At 39.7% G+C, this 17431-nt stretch overlaps 1 protein-coding gene and 1 non-coding gene across 2 annotated transcripts in view; one reads left to right on the top strand and one right to left on the bottom strand.

The window, feature by feature from the left end:
- Positions 1-17431, bottom strand: part of Tpst (tyrosylprotein sulfotransferase) — a 662871-nt gene that overhangs the window by 264456 nt on the left and 380984 nt on the right. The gene's annotated exons all lie outside the window — the stretch shown is intronic.
- TRNAS-CGA (transfer RNA serine (anticodon CGA)) lies at positions 3516-3589 on the top strand. The gene has a single exon. It is a non-coding gene; the product is annotated as a tRNA-Ser (tRNA).

The following is a 17431-nucleotide window of genomic DNA, read 5'->3' on the forward strand; positions in this document are numbered from 1 at the left end:
GAAGATTGTAGAATTGTACAAGAAGTTATTTCCATTTTCACACTCAAAAGATGACAATTCTCCATCATTACGGCTTTTATCTCAGTCAATTAAACGCAAGAGTAATCTCTTAACAACATGGATTTATCTCTTCCGGGAGCCGGCATTTTCCCATGTTGAACTCATGAGACCGAAGTTCACAGAAAATTAAAAAAGAACACTCAAGAACAAAACTACATATTAGGAAATACATTTACAAAATTATTGCGTTTACGGAAATATTTCACCTGAAGTGCAGTTTTGTCCTTACAATCAAGTTCACGTTTTCTGTAAAATTTGTTCAAATGAGAAACTGCTTTCTCGTTAATATTTATTTACTTATTTATTTATTTATTTATTTATTTATTTATCTATTTATTTATTTATTTATTTATTTAGTTATTCATGAAGCACAAGATACAGCTATAATGAGCAAAATTCACTTGTACTGTCAACAGAGCCGAAATAAATTATCTCCTCCTCTCTTATCATCCAATAAATGCCAATGGGATACATTAATCGGTCATAAATAAATGCCGTTGATTTTTTAACGCATATTATCTAGTTTTAAAATAAGGAATAATTATTCATCTCAGTACTTAAAGTTGATGAACAGTTCACTAGAGAAACAATTATAATAAATGACCGAACAATTCATTGTCGAATGTTTCTGAATACGTAATTTCATTTTCCAATTCAGGGTTAAACGAGATCATTGTATTATTACATGACATAATATTTAATGTATAACACACTGCGATGCATTCCTGCAAAATCTATGTTTAATATCCTGCAGCTAGATGAAAAACAGATTTGTTTCTAGCGTTAGAAGTCAACATATGCGGTGATATACAGATGTTGCGGTTCGAAGTCACGTGAGTGGAGTCGGTGTGAAAATTATTCTAACACCAGGAGAACAAACCTCGCAGAATGAACGAGCTAGAGGCTTAGCACACCAGTGTCTACTTGCCCTCTTGGTTAATTACGTGCTGCGGTTATGAATTGAGGGTCGCAGAAGTAACTTTGTTATGTGGTAGGACTGTTGCGTGACATAATACTAAGTGTAACAGCCAGTGGTCGGTTTATGGCTAATATCCGATAGAGGTAAACCAGTAATTCAAACTCCAGGAAACAATTTAATGGAAAGTTCAACCATGCTAGTTACTTCCTGCTAATTTTGTCATTAATGTCGACAAGCTCAAGCAGTTTTTGGGATCCTCACCAAGAATACCTAATAAAAGAAATAGATAGTGTGCAGAGGAAAGCAGCAAGATTTGTAACAGGGGATTTCAGGAGAAAGAGTAGTGTATCAGAAATGTTAAAGGAACTTGGGTGGGAAACTTTAAGTAAGAGAAGGGAGAAAACTAGACTTACAGGATTATATAGAGCCTATACAGGAGAAGAAGCATGGGGAGATATCCGTGAGAGGCTTCAGTTGGAAAATAATTATATCGGCAGGACTGACCACAAATATAAAATTAGAAGGAATTTTAGCAGAAGCGATTGGGGTAAATTTTCATTCATTGGGAAGGGTGTGAAGGAGTGGAACAGTTTACCAGGGGTAGTGTTTGATCCTTTTCCAAAATCTGTACAGATATTCAAGAAGAGAATAAACAGCAACAGAGAAAATAAATGAAGTGTTAGAGGGCATTCGACCGGTGCAGGTTATTGTAAATAAAAAAAAAAAATGTGTGTGAATAAATTAATTCCATCCCCTGGTCTAAGGAGTTTGGACAGCCAAAGTAGGGGACTGCCTGTAGGGGTGAAGTACAGTGGGGACTTCGAGGGCCCTGGGACCGCTACGGTAGCTGTGAAGGCCCTTCAGGAACTCTGAAAAGTGGTGGCAAAAGGGGCTCTGGTTAAGACGCAGCAGGTCGTTATGCTACTTAGGATCCAGAACGGGTAAAAAAAAAAAAAAAAAAAAAAAAGAGAAAAACGAAATAAATAAATGCAATGTAAATATTAATGTTATACCAGTTTTATAGTATCATTTGAAGCAATTCCACATACTGTATATCAGTTGACTATATTTGTAAGTAGTATAGGAGATTAATTAGAATTTTGTAAACAATATAAATTTATTAAGGATGAGCTGTGTGTTTAATAGAAAACATTGTTAGCGTAAATTGTATAATATTGTATTATAGGAAAAATTTTCTTCTCTTGTTAATTTAATATTTAGTGCTTGACAATAATGTATTTTAGTGTACCATTTGCCACCGAGGTAGACACCTCATTTGCAAATAAAGAGATTTTGATTTGATTTGATTTGAAATGATCGACGACATGAAAACCATGCATTTAAAAAATTCACAAACGAGAACAATTTTCCAGGAATTTTCGGGACTGAATGCCAAGAAACAAATCTCTTAGGAAATAGAGACTACTCCTCAATTGTAGTCGTGATGCAAGATTGTTCACGTTATACAGCACTGGGTTTATCGAGTACCACAAGGTTGTTTACATATTTCAGGTTGATCGAGAAGCATAAAGACGGAATTACCCTGATATAAAGAAACTCCACCTCAATTATTCCTCGCTAAACACTCGCATCACCATTACTTTCAGTGTATGAAAAATAAGTAGTCTTCCATAAAAATAGGGCCGGTGACCTAGCTGTTAGGCTCCTTTAAACAACAAACACCAACATCAACATCTTTCATAAAAACCATGCCCACCCACGTCGGAGGGTCTGCCTTACAAAAGTCCAGCCACACGAAATTATTATTATTCATAAAACCATCTGTCACAGATCGAATGAAAGACTAGCAAATTACGATGACAAAGATTAGCAAAATAACGAAATAGCTTTCAGAAGGATCCGACAAAGAACGAGGTGGATTCTCTTCTTCAAAATGTTCTCATTAACATAGTCTGTTCATGCACCTGCTGTTCTTTCTTTGGGTTATCAATAACAGAAGTAACTGTAGAAAAAAGTGTGCAGAGTAGGGCGCGCCTTAGTAGGCCTACTTCAACCAACTTTGCATTAATAAGATACGTAAAAATGTACCTTGGAAATTTTAAAAGTCTCATACACTATGAATATCGAATTTTTCACGACCGCATTGTAATCGAAACAGACTTTCAACGTATTAGGTCGTGTTACGTACATGTAGTACGTGTTGAAGAGATGTTAAGTACAGAACAAAAATGGCCAGTCGGACACCAGTGGGGTCCGAACCCACAACCTCCCGATTTCGCGTCGGTTGCTCTACCAATTGAGCTATGGTGGCCTAGGCCATCTTTGTTCTGTTTGAAAGGATCTGAGCTACAGGTCTGGCACTGCTGCTAGCACACTGTAGCGTACTACATGTAGTACTACATGTACGTAACACGACCTAATACGTTGAAAGTCTGTTTCGATTACAATGCGGTCGTGAAAATTCAATATTCATTGACTTGTCCCACAACGGGCGACTTAAACGCACTCTACAGTGTGCTAACAGCAGTGCCAGACCTGTAGCTCAGATCCTTTCAAACAGAACAAAGATGGCCTAGGCCACCATAGCTCAATTGGTAGAGCAACCGACGCGAAATCGGGAGGTTGTGGGTTCGAATCCCACTGGTGTCCGACTGGCCATTTTTGTTCTGTACTTATCATCTCTTCAACATGTACTACATGTACGTAACACGACCTAATACGTTGAAAGTCTGTTTCGATCTCATTCATTATGTCTGGTTCAGAACATGGTGATTTTTTCCACTCGAAATTCAAACTTTCATCTCCTCCATGTTTTATTACTGGGTACAAAGCGATATAATGGAACCCAGTATTATCAAAGGGGTCAGGTGCCCTTTAGTCTCTTCACACTTTCACACTTGCTGAGCACCAGTTGTTACATTAGACAATATAGAGAACACCGAAGGAGAGTCTCTGGAAAGCTCAAGCGAGCTGCCGGGAAGGACAGGCTGTTTTCCCCAGAACCCAACAGGTCCCTCCCGCTGTTCTCTTCAACAAGACAGAATTATGAAACAGCCTCATTATTATTATTATTATTATTATTATTATTATTATTATTATTATTATTATTATTATTATTATTAATATATATATTCAAGAACAATGATTTTCCTTTTCCTACCTTAATGTCGTAGCCGCTATTAAACGTGATTTCCTTTTTCATTTTCAGGGCTTCAGATGTACGCGGATTGTTCCAAGAGACTTTGTTTTCAATTTCCCCCAAAATAAAAGGCGCATATACCGAGATCTAGAGAACGAGCCAATCGTGATCCCCTACTAATTATCCGGTTACCGAATACATTTCTAATTTGAACCAGAGGAATACGTACAGTGTAGGTCGTAGCACTGTCTTGCTGAAAGTAGGTGTAGTATCCCTCGTCCTCAGACCGCATGTTAAACAAGGGATGCGAAATAGTGCCCAGGTATTGTTCGGAGGTCAGCGTTTCTTAAAGAGGTATGGGTCGAGTTAGTCCTCGTCCACTGACTGCACACCAAACATCCACTTCCTATTCAACGACCGTGCCTTTCAGGTAGCTCGTTGCTTGTCCCTTGAGTGACTGAATGCAACCTGTCTACGCCATCAGCTCACTGTACGCACCTCGCTTGAGTTTGCCGTAAACTCTTGTTCACCGGGCGAGTTGGCCGTGCGCGTAGAGGCGCGCGGCTGTGAGCTTGCATCCGGGAGATAGTAGGTTCGTATCCCACTATCGGCAGCCCTGAAAATGGTTTTCCGTGGTTTCCCATTTTCACACCAGGCAAATGCTGGGGCTGTACCTTAATTAAGGCCACGGCCTCTTCCTTCCAACTCCTAAGCCTTTCCTCTCCCATCGTGGCCATAATACCTATCTGTGTCGGTGCGACGTAAAGCCCCTAGCAAAAAAAAAAAAAAAAAAACCTCTTGTTCGGTGGTCGCTGTATAATAATGGCTATCCTTTTCTCGCCGTGAAGAAGTGGCGAAGAAGTAGACGATCCCCAGCCTAGGCCTTGTAAAATGAAAATCCAAGGCCTGTTTCAGGAAAGAAATTAATGAAGCCCTATCTAACGGCGAGGATAGAAATTGTGCCAGCTACCGAAGCCTGTCGCAATCCTCTGGGGCGACGATTAATGATTGACAGATGAAATTAAACAATACTGGAGAGAGTTGATGGAATGAAAGATGACAGGCAAGACCGCAGTACACGAAGGAAAACCTGCCCCGCCTCCGCAAGGCCTTATAATTCGACTCAAATATCAGAATGTCGTTGTGAAAGAATGCCGACTGCTATTAACAGTGGTAACACAGTACAGACACGTGGCACAGGGATGGGGAGAGGTCACCTTGTTCTGAGCCAGACTGTATTTGATCAATCTTCGTATAAATGCGATTGTTGATAACAGGTGAGATAGGGAGGACAAGCGAGAGGAATCTGACACTAGTAAATAGAAGTAATGAAAGTCCCAGCCAGGAACCTCGAGGTCAGCATCTGACTTTCCCAAGTTGAAAGTCGTTCGGGGCTCAGGAATAAACTACAGGTCAAGGAAGCTCATACAGTACTAATCTTCAGGAAGAGAAAATACAGCTCAAGGAAGCTCATACAGTACTAATCTTCAGGATGAGAAACTACAGCTCAAAGCAGATCACATAGTAGTGATCTTCAGGATGAGAAACTACGGCTCAAGGAAGCTCATACAGTACTAATCTTCAGGATGAGAAATTACAGCTCAAGGAAGCTCATACAGTACTAATCTTCAGGATGAGAAACTACAGCTCAAGGAAGCTCATACAGTACTAACCTTCAGGATGAGAAACTGCAGCTCAAGGAAGCTCATACAGTACTAATCTTCAGGATGAGAAACTACAGCTCAAGGAAGCTATTACAGTACTAATCTTCAGAATGAGAAACTACGGCTCAAGGAAGCTCATAGAGTACTAATCTTCAGGATGAGAAACTACAGCTCAAGGCAGCTCATACAGTACTAATCTTCAGGATGAGAAACTACAGCTCAAAGAAGCTCATACAGTACTAATCTTTAGGATGAGAAACTACGGCTCAAGGAAGCTCATACAGTACTAATCTTCAGGATGAGAAACTACAGCTCAAGGAAGCTCATACAGTACTAATCTTCAGGATGAGAAACTACAGCTCAAAGAAGCTCATACAGTACTAATCTTTCGGATGAGAAACTACGGCTCAAGGAAGCTCATACAGTACTAATCTTCAGGATGAGAAACTACGGCTCAAGGAAGCTCATACAGTACTAATCTTCAGGATGAGAAACTACAGCTCAAGTAAGCTCATACATTACTAATCTTCAGGATGAGAAACTACAGCTCAAGGAAGCTCATACAGTACTAATCTTCAGGATGAGAAACTACAGCTCAAGGAAGCTCATACAGTACTAATCTTCAGGATGAGAAACTACAGCTCAAGGAATCTCATACAGTACTAATCTTTAGGATGAGAAACTACAGCTCAAGGAAGCTCATACAGTACTAATTTTCAGGATGTGCAACTACGGCTCAAGGAAGCTCATACAGTACTAATCTTCAGAATGAGAAACTACAGCTCAAGGAAGCTCATACAGTACTAATCTTCAGGATGAGAAACTACAGCTCAAGGAAGCTCATACAGTACTAATCTTCAGGATGAGAAACTACAGCTCAAAGCAGATCACATAGTAGTGATCTTCAGGATGAGAAACTACAGCTCAAGGAAGCTCATACAGTACTAATCTTCAGGATGAGAAACTACGGCGCAATGAAGCTCATACAGTACTAATCTTCAGGATGAGAAACTACGGCTCAAGGAAGCTCATACAGTACTAATCTTCAGGGTGAGAAACTACGGCTCAAGGAAGCTCATACAGTACTAATCTTCAGGATGAGAAACTACGGCTCAAGGAAGCTCATACAGTACTAATCTTCAGGATGAGAAACTACGGCTCAAGGAAGCTCATACAGTACTAATCTTCAGGATGAGAAACTACAGCTCAAGGAAGCTCATACAGTACTAATCTTTAGGATGAGAAACTACAGCTCAAGGAAGCTCATATAGTACTAATCTTCGGGATGAGAAACTACAGCTCAAGGAAGCTCATACAGTACTAATCTTCAGGATGAGAAACTACAGCTCAAGGAAGCTCATACAGTACTAATCTTCAGGATGAGAAACTACGACTCAAGGAAGCTCATACAGTACTAATCTTCAGGATGAGAAACTACAGCTCAAGGAAGCTCATACAGTACCAATCTTCAGGATGAGAAACTACGGCTCAAGGAAGCTCATACAGTACTAATCTTCAGGATGAGAAACTACAGCTCAAGGAAGCTATTACTGTACTAATCTTCAGGATGGGAAACTACAGCTCAAGGAAGCTCATACAGTACTAATCTTCGGGATGAGAAACTACAGCTCAAGGAAGCTCATACAGTACTAATCTTCAGGATGAGAAACTACAGCTCAAGGAAGCTCATACAGTACTAATCTTCAGGATGAGAAACTACAGCTCAAGGAAGCTCATACAGTACTAATCTTCAGGATGAGAAACTACAGCTCAAGGAAGCTCATACAGTACTAATCTTCAGGATGAGAAACTACGACAAGGAAGCTCATACAGTACTAATCTTCAGGATGAGAAACTACAGCTCAAGGAAGCTCATACAGTACTAATCTTCAGGATGAGAAACTACGGCTCAAGGAAGCTCATACAGTACTAATCTTCAGGATGAGAAACTACAGACTACAGCTCAAGGAAGCTCATACAGTACTAATCTTCAGGATGAGAAACTACAGCTCAAGGAAGCTCATACAGTACTAATCTTCAGGATGAGAAACTACAGCTCAAGGAAGCTCATACAGTACTAATCTTCAGGATGAGAAACTACAGCTCAAGGAAGCTCATACAGTACTAATCTTCAGGATGAGAAACTACAGCTCAAGGAAGCTCACATAGTAGTGATTTTCAGGATGAGAAACCACGGCTCGAGGAAGCTATTGCAGGGAGAAACTACGGCTCAATGAAGTTCAGAATGAGAACGACAGTAAACGGTGACCGAGATATCATTCAAATAACATTACGTACGAAACAGCACTGCAATCTCTCCCTGCTCCACGCTTTATCCACTCAACAAAGCCAGACATTTGGTTAACCTCATACCTTTTTACATAAAAGAGTAGGCAATTACGAGATAGCATATGGTCGTTTCTGAATAGCTCAGTTACTGGTATGTGCACCGCTTTGTTACGATATTAAGTTTATTTAAACTGAGAAGGGACATATTCTCTTTAAGGCTGTCATCTACTAATACAGTCCACTGAGTGAAATCAGCGGAACAAAGTCATAGGCTACACACCTTTTTATTTATTTTGTTGGTGTTTAACATCGCCCTATTACACGTAGGTCTCGGGTGAAGGAAATGTCTAGGACTAAGAGGGAATCACCCGTCAATCAATCAATCAATCAATCAATCAATCAATCAATCAATCAATCAATCAATCAATCAATCAATCAATCAATCAATCAATCAATCAATCAATCAATCAATCAATCAATCAATCAATCATCACTGAACTGCATTTAGAGCAGTCGCCCAGGTGGCAGATTCCCTATCTCTTGTTTTTCTAGTCTTTTCTTAAGTAACTGCAAAGAGTTTGGAACATTATTGAACACTTCCCTTCCTATAAACGAATATTTGCCCCAATTTGTCCTCTTGAATTTTTGTCCTCTTGAATTCCAACTTCATCTTCATATTGTGATCTTTTTTACTTTAAAAAACACGACTCAAACGTATTCGTACTAATGTTATTCCACGCCATCTCTACACCGACAGCTCGTCTCCTTTCTTCCACGTCTTCCCAGCCCATACTTTGCAAGATGTTCGTAACGCTACGCTTCTGTCAGAAAACACCTAGAACAAATCTAGCTACTTTTCTTCGGAATTTTTCGCGTTCTCGAATCAAGTAACCCTGGTGGGGATTTTCTGAGGATGCAGTTTTTCTGTGATATTTTTATCACTTTTTTAGTTCAAAAACGTCACTGCAGCTATAGTGACAGTTACACTTAATTTTCAGCAAATATTTCATTCTTATGTTGTCATGCTGCATCTTTCTGGTCTCCGAAACTTTATCAATATGTTACCTAAGTGGGAAGATTCTTTCTACAGATGCTGATGTTCCAAAGAACTACATCACAGTCTTTGACGAAACTGTTATCCACCAGATTTGGGTAGCCAGGATAGCCAAGGTTCCATATAGAACAGAGTCCAAACATAGAAATAGTCCCAGATAACAACTTGCTACAAAATACGCAAGCAGAAGTTCCTAAGTACAGTTTCGGAAGAAAGATCGAGGACAGATTACGAACATTTTCATTTGTGGCCGGATCGCCATGAAAGGAATGAACAAGGACGTATGACAGCTCTGATTAATGCTTGTTGTTTAAAGGGGCCTAACATCTAGGTCATCAGCCGGCTGATTACGATACGGTAGCTATACTGTAGTGTTGGCTCTGCATTTGTCGTGGCCCTACTTAAAGAACAATCCAAGTGTCCATGATTTAAAAATGGGAATCTTGGTAATCCCTCTTCTGGTTGCTCGAACTCTCATTTCTCGAATTACAGCTATACAATGCATACTTCGTAGCTACAGATCATTGCTGCTACTTACTTGTAACAGGCTCCTCTTTCCTACGTGACCTCTCCTGCTCAACTGCTGTTTTCTTCCGACCCCTACAGTATTAAGTATGCGAGAATTTACATCTCCACTCCGGTCGTGATTCTTACCTTCCTTTTGACTTTCAAAAGCCCAGTACTGCTGGATTTGGAAGACAACAAGATTTGATAAAGTGAATTCGAATAGGAAAGATGAAAGTGAAAAAGCCTGGCACTATTGGAAGCCATGTAGACTCAGCTAGGGCCCCATGGACGCCATAAGAATTTCTCAAGTTGACAGCACCTGGGAGGTCTACGCATTCAAGGAATTAAACGTTATGGCAGTAAAACCGAAGATATTGGTGTCGAAAGGGATAATACGATTACAATCCAAGTCTAACCTAATATATTCGTAATACTTCAAAATGCAGTTTCAAAAAAGAATTTTTTGCACACTCCAGTGCCTCAATATTCTGTAATTCATTTCTTAATAGTGAATGGCCTATAGGCTAGTGTGATTTTATGTAAACTAGCTTATACCCTTTGGTTCTAGATTTTCTTCTTATCAAACTGCATCTAGCATAAGATGAGCTGCATATGGAGGTCTAGGTATCTCTCCGTTCACTTTAAAATATCTTCTCGCTTTTTTCCCCGGACAGATCCGCGTTACAATTCAGTGAGAAGAGTGGCATTTTGTAATCTGCTGCCTTCATTTAAAACCCGCATTGCCAGCCAATGTCCAGTGTGACTGACAGAGTACTCCTAAACCTGTCTCTTCCAGAGCTATGTTACAGGTAAGTGGATATATTTCGTTTGCTAAGTATTAAATGTCACATAATACAGGCTTTTGGCAGCGCTAGAATAGGAAAGGGATAACACAGAGAAGGTCGTCGCTGTGGCCTAAAGCGTCTGGCGTGAAAAAAAAGGGAAAGCACGGGGAAAAATTGCAGATGATGGGGTTCGAATTCATTACCTCTTAAATGTAAGTTTATGATCCATATTACACAGTGGAATATTTTAATCTGTATAGAGGATGTACAACAAGCACAGGCCGTGACAAAGATAGTCAGGACAATTAAACTGAGGAATTTAATCAAACCTCTTACTAGTAACGAGTAACGAGGCAAATTAAGTACTGTAGTTGTGGACGAGGGCTGCGGCAGTGCCTCGAAAGGAAATCCGATGAAGTCTTAAAACACAGTTATGTTGTGAAATACTCTTTAGGTTCTTAATTGCCATTAAACTTTAAGAACTCTCAAAAATCGGAAGTTGAACTTTTGCACGAATGCTTCTACTATTGCCCGGAAGTAAAAATTAAACTAAAACCAAAGAGAAGGACGACAGGGACTTTCTCATGATAATGGTTGGAAACTACACTATATCACTTTCTGCCAGTTAACTCTGGATGCTAGAGTGTTGCTTCCCCTCCTAAATTTGAGGGGACAAAATCCGAAGTTAAGGACAAAGTTTCGAAAAACTTTCTATGTCATAAATCATATTCCGAAATTTATTCCATGGAAAAGTACATTAAAATAAGTTTGTTTGTTAGTGTACACTGTGTTATGCCCCATTTAGTTCGTGTACCGTATTAGATTAGTCTCTCAGAGTTTCTGAACCTTTCAAATCGAAGGAAAAGTTTTACAGATCACAAATTAATATTTAAACAACATCCTATCATGGATAAGGATACCGATCAAAAATGGTATGTGTTTTTGTGTGCCTTTTCTCAGTTTATGATTTTCAGAAGTTTCGTACGCTCAGCTCAGAAATTACCGGACATATCACCTTACACATTTCAGCACATATATTACAATCCCTTTTCTTGATGTTCAGTATAAAGCTTCTGTTTCATATTTTGGTCACAAGTAACAAAAATGTTCTCAAAGTTTCCAAAAAATTACAGTTGAAAAAATCCAACAAAAATCGTCACCATTGTTTCAATATTACGTTTAGTATGTAGAACATGAAGTATACAAACTATAAACTATTTAAAAACACTCACATGACTTCAGAGATTTAAGAGCTGAGTGCATCGAAAAAAATTCAAATTTGGAGCTACAGGAGAGGCTTCTTCCCCTTAATTGTCCTGAACTCATATGTTGTTGCTGTTTGAGTCATCAGTCCATAGATTGGTTTGATACAGCTCTCCATGCCACCCTATCCTGTGCTAGCTTCTACAGTCCCCACCCGAAGATCCGAATGTGGGACTATTTTACGTCCGAACATTTTACCCGGGAGGAAGCCATCATCAGTACATCATTCATACAGAGAGGGCTGCATGCCGTGTTATTTATACTGGCCGCCCTTGCAACTTCCGAAAGGCTGCTACCCCCTTTCGATTAACCATTCGTTAGTCTGGTCTCTCGACAGATACGCATTAATTCTGGACTCACTAACTTTACAGGAGAGTAGAAAGAAGCTGCTGAGGCGCATATTTTGCAACCTTTTAAGGGGCCCATAGACGTGCAATATTATTGCGCAATATCGGGGTTTGTGCAATATAACTGATAGTGTGTACTTAATATTGAAGGGTTGTACAATATATTGTGCAAAGCGGTCACAGACGTACAATATGCGTTGCAAGATATAGTCAGTCCATGCCGTTATTTTGTTTGGTGAACATGTTGAATGACACTGATCTTTGCTGCGTTTTGCTCGCCATGGGCGTAAGTACCAAAAAGAAGCAGAAACGGAAAAGGAGGACATGGGTCAAACAGTGGTTTCTGGGCAGAGAAAGGTACACTTTTGAAAATTTACTCACTGAACTGAGAAAATGCGAGCCAAATGATTTTCGAAACTTTCTGCGCATGAATGGTGAATTGTTTGATGAACTTATCGCTTTGGCTACGCCTCAAATCGAGAAAAAGTATACTATTACGCAGAGAATTGATTTTTTTAAATAACTTCTTGTTTATCGGCGTTCGGGTATTTTTCGCGATATTTATCAATAAGCACCTCGTACTGTTCAATTTTTTTTGAACGCGATTACTGTAATCTTTGCTCTTAACGTCCCATAGAGCTGGAAGGTCATGGTATACTTCGACAAACTCCAAAAGAAACTTTTTCTCCTCTTGTTTGTCTGCCATCGCGATACGTTCTCCCCCACCTGTTGATAACAACTGGCGGGAGGACGGGATATTGCACAATATTGCCAACACACGGCACAGTAGTTTGTGGTTTGTGCAATATATTTCAAACTTCTTTGATTTCGTACAATATATTGCACAACCCTTCAATACGAAGTACACACTATCAATTATATTGCACAAACCCCGATATTGCACAATAATATTGCACGTCTATGGGCCCCTTAAGGCAGGTCGAATCGCTAGTTCTGACCGTGATAAACTACAGTAAGAGCCAATACGACCAGGAGTGCGGCGGATAGCATAACGCTGAACTATTGTATTATAACATAGATTATTCTTACTTCTGCGAAACATACAATAGTGTACCCATAAAAAGACACGACTAAAACAGGTCACTTACAATAAAAAGACTCAAAATCGTCGTTTTTGTATTTACGACATCCAGAATTATTAGACGTCGATTCCTTTACACTCTGTATATGCAATAAATTATCCCTGTTTTGTCGTAAAAGAAGAAGCGACATCTTATTCCACAACATGGCCCTAGAGGAAAGTATTGAGATCCTTATATTGCAGGTCGTAAAAGGAGAGTTTATTTTTTCTCGACCTCGAAAGATGTGACTAGTTGTCTGTTGATCAATTGATCCCGGGCAGAGAGAACGAGGATCCGATAACGAGGCTACTCACAGCGAACAGTTTATACAAGGAAGAAGTTGTGACAAATATTAGCATATGAATACATCAAGAGATAAAAAACTTACGCGTCTGATGTTTCGTTCATAATTTACCATTCAGAGATTTCATTGAAATCTGAAATAACATTACTCGGGACGAAGCATAAGCACAAGAGTTCGAGAAGACTGCCATCTCCTGACTCGCGTAGCTTGTCACTGTTAATTAGACGCGCCATCTTTGTGGTAGCGGGAATGGGAAACATAGTAAGACATACAAAAGTGGTTACCATATGTTTATGAGGCTCTTAATTACACACGAGATTAAGTTCTGAAGGAACCAAATGAGCATTCAAAATGAAGCTCACCTCTAACAAATGCCTATGCAGTAACGTAAACAGTTCACATATTTCTCACACCACATGAAATCATGGGCAAAGTTGCTATACATCGTATTTTGACTTACGTAAACAAATTCAAATCATTAAATTAAATTAAATTAAATTAATTAAATTAAAGATCTATTTCTTTGGGACCGTCAGGTATTGCCTGCGAAATGATCTCTCATTCTCGTCTAAAACCACGCCGAATTGCTAGTTTTACGGCTACTTGAGGCATCGTGATCACAAGGCTCGGTGCTCGGATTATACAACAAATCTGCCCATCCTTAGTTTGCTGATTTTACAGGGTTCCCTTCAAGTTCTAAGAAATCTTTTATAAAATTCCCATAGAAAAACACAAGATATTGGAAAGCTTTAGAAAGTTCCTAATTATATAGTTCAGGTAAGATTTGTTTGTTAAAAACATGAGTTGGGAGATAATCAAATTCAATTAAACCACACTAGTAGTCTATTTATATGGCGTCATCAGTGACATACTCTCTTTGGGTTCCAGTGCTGCAGACAATATGAAGTTGTGACCCCTATGTAGGCTACCTCAAAAGGATCGTATTTGTTCTTATGTAAGGGGCAGTCAAATGAAAACCGAACACCTACTACAACGTGACGAAAGAATGGTTTTATTCGAAAGTGTTTACCAAAAGCGTTAAAACATTTATACCCACAGAGAGGCGAGACGATCAATTCCAGTTTTATAGAAAGAGGTAGTTCGCTGACGGATTCACACTCTTTCACTTCCTCGTCCGCATGAAAACGACGTCCACGAATGTCTTTCTTTCTCCGTGATTCGTCGGTTTTCCCTGATAAGACCATCACTCCTCCCTATCACATCGGGAGTAATGGCTCGATGGGTCTGTCCTGGGCGCGCATCGTCTTGCGCCCTTCTCGGAATCTCCTATACCACTCGTGCACACTCGTCATGGACATGCAGTGTTTGCCATACACAGCAGTCAGTGATGCGACGATGAGTTTCACGTACTCCTCAGCCACCAGAAAATTAACCACACTTCTCTGCTCTTCTTTGCTCGCCTCCATTTCTACAGCCAAACGAACACACTAGGCCAGTCCACGCACCAACAAAGACATAACCCAACAACTGCGTGCACCTGCGAGTAGTCACTATGCAGTTCTACCACAGCGATGGCAGTATCGATACGTATCAACAGTGTTGCCACATTTCGCGCGGAATGTGTAGTGTCGAACCTGAAAACATTACAACGTGTTGGATTGGCATTAACTGCAATAGGGCGTGTAATGGAAAGAAGCTAACAGTTACTTCACGACAAACAGGCCATATTTACTGAAATAAAAATAATAATAATAAAAATAATAACGATAATAATAATCGTGTACATATCAAAACCTGAGTGCAGCCCTTCTTACAAGAAAAAAGATGCCGAGGTGTCGACGAAAAATTTGGTGAATAAATAAAGCATACGGATGTTTTTTCTGTGAAAAAAATATTGAAGGAATTAAATCACCCACGCCCAAATGCAAATGGAAATACCTGATTTTACTGTTTTACATAGAAAAATGCTATTTGTTAAAACAAAAACAATTACAAAATTTGTGTCAAACAAGACATACGAAAACTTCACTTTAGCCCATTTTACTATTCGGCATTGTAATGGGTAAATAACCTCCATATAAAATCATATACCAAAAATATTGCCTAATGTGACCAAATAATGAAACATTATGAAGAAATATTCTACCCTAAATTTTCTGCGAATGTAAACAAGTTTCGCCAGCAAAACCAACTGGAATCTTTAGAATGAATGAAGTTAAATATCTAACTTTTCCACAGTTTTCGTTTATAACTGGTCACGTTCAAGAGCTTCTCCTCAAAAAGGTTGTAAGTGTGTACAACCCCCAGTTCTTTTCCTAAATTCCAAATTTCCGTATTAGATAATTATTTTTATAGTCTTTATTCATGGCTGTCTGTAGCCGGTGTCCTGTTTTGAAAAAAAAAAAGTTGAAGGCTAACAACAGGTTTGCAGGTAACTTGCAAATCTACGGAAGATTAGCTCGTTGAGGATTGCGGTTTGTGGAGACACAGAAGAGCTGGAGGCGTAGCTCACCAAACTCCCTTACAGAGGTACGAAGCTACTTGCAGAGGGAACTAAAGGGAACATCGGGAATATTTTTGTTTCAAGCAGGTTTTTGTTCGAAGTAGTGTGGGCATTTTATTTATTCGGCTTTTTTAATGTACTGTCACACATTTTGCATAAAAGCAAGATGAACACACGGCACATTAACGAACTCTTTTCGACAATAAAACTTTGCCTTTCTGAAAGTCGTCATTTTCGTAAGCTGTCAAGAAACAGCAGCACAACTATCTCTCTTGCCTATTGGCAGATCAGGAATGTAGCATCTCAGTTTGAGCTGTTGAACGAAAGCGATTCCAAGCATTTTGCTGCTATAAAGTGAATATGCATGAATTCTTGTCTCATTTGAAAGGCGGATGAACTATCTGAATAAACAAATACCGGTATGGTTGTTAGACATCTTACTACACCGTGTAAGTTCTCTGATGCAAATATTTTACGTTCAAATTATGTTCAGACCTCATCCATTGTGCACCACCAGTTTCACAAACCACAGCCGCCACTGAGCACATTAGTCAATAACTTTGGTGGAATCGATTCTATATTTGGTGGTATTTCACTCGTTCCATTAGCAAAATGAGCTGAAGTAAATTGTTGATATATCTCGAAACACAAATTTTCTAATTGCTCTTGCTCGAAAAGAATGCATTTTTCTACGTGAAACAGTTAAATCATCTCTTTACACTCCTATTTCTGAAAAGTCTTTTAATATGTTTTTCTGAACAAGAAAAACCTCAGACCTTATTTCTTGATCCCCATATACGAAATTTAGTAAACGACCCCGGACAAGCGGGCCCACAAAACACTAGGCCCTATCTTCCTTCTTGGAGAACCACTGATGACCGACAATTTCAAATATCGACGCAGATGTCAAGCACCGCATCAGTGCTGGTTGGATGAATGGCGGTCGGTCTCTTATTGGTGTTATGTGCGAAAAGCGGATGCGAGTCAAATTAAAGGCCAAAGTGTACAAATCCACTGTCGGTCCTACCCTCATACATGGCTCATGTATGTTGAGCAAGGCAGAAAAATCATGACCAGCGAATGCATGTCATTGAGATGCGGATGTTGCGATGGTCGACGGGAGTTGCTCTGCATGACAAAGTGCGCAATTAGCATGTGCGACGATCTTTTCAAGTTGTGCCCATCAGCGGCAAGATAAAGGAAAAACAGCTCCGCTGGTATGGTCACGCCAGAAGACAAAATGAACACCATTTAGTACAGAAAGCTCTTGCCAGCGAAGAGCCGAAGAGAGGAAGAGGGCGTCCTAAGGCAACATGGAAACGAACTGCTGAGGCTTCCTTGGAGAAAAGTGAAGTGTCATTAGATCTGGTACAAGAACGTAGGACATGATCTCTCCGAGTCAGATGAGCCGACCCTATGTGAGCTCGGGAGTGCCCATTTTATGGGTACATATACGGTCTGGAAAAAAAGTTAACGACACATCGGTAAGATATTTCTACATTATTTTCTATACCAGTGACTGTTTCAGGGTGTTTCCTCTTCTAACAGACATTACGTAGAGGTGGACGGTGTGCGAGGCACTGCACGTATATG

The sequence above is a fragment of the Anabrus simplex genome, chromosome 8, assembly GCF_040414725.1.
Source record: "Anabrus simplex isolate iqAnaSimp1 chromosome 8, ASM4041472v1, whole genome shotgun sequence".
Classification (NCBI taxonomy): domain Eukaryota; kingdom Metazoa; phylum Arthropoda; class Insecta; order Orthoptera; family Tettigoniidae; genus Anabrus; species Anabrus simplex.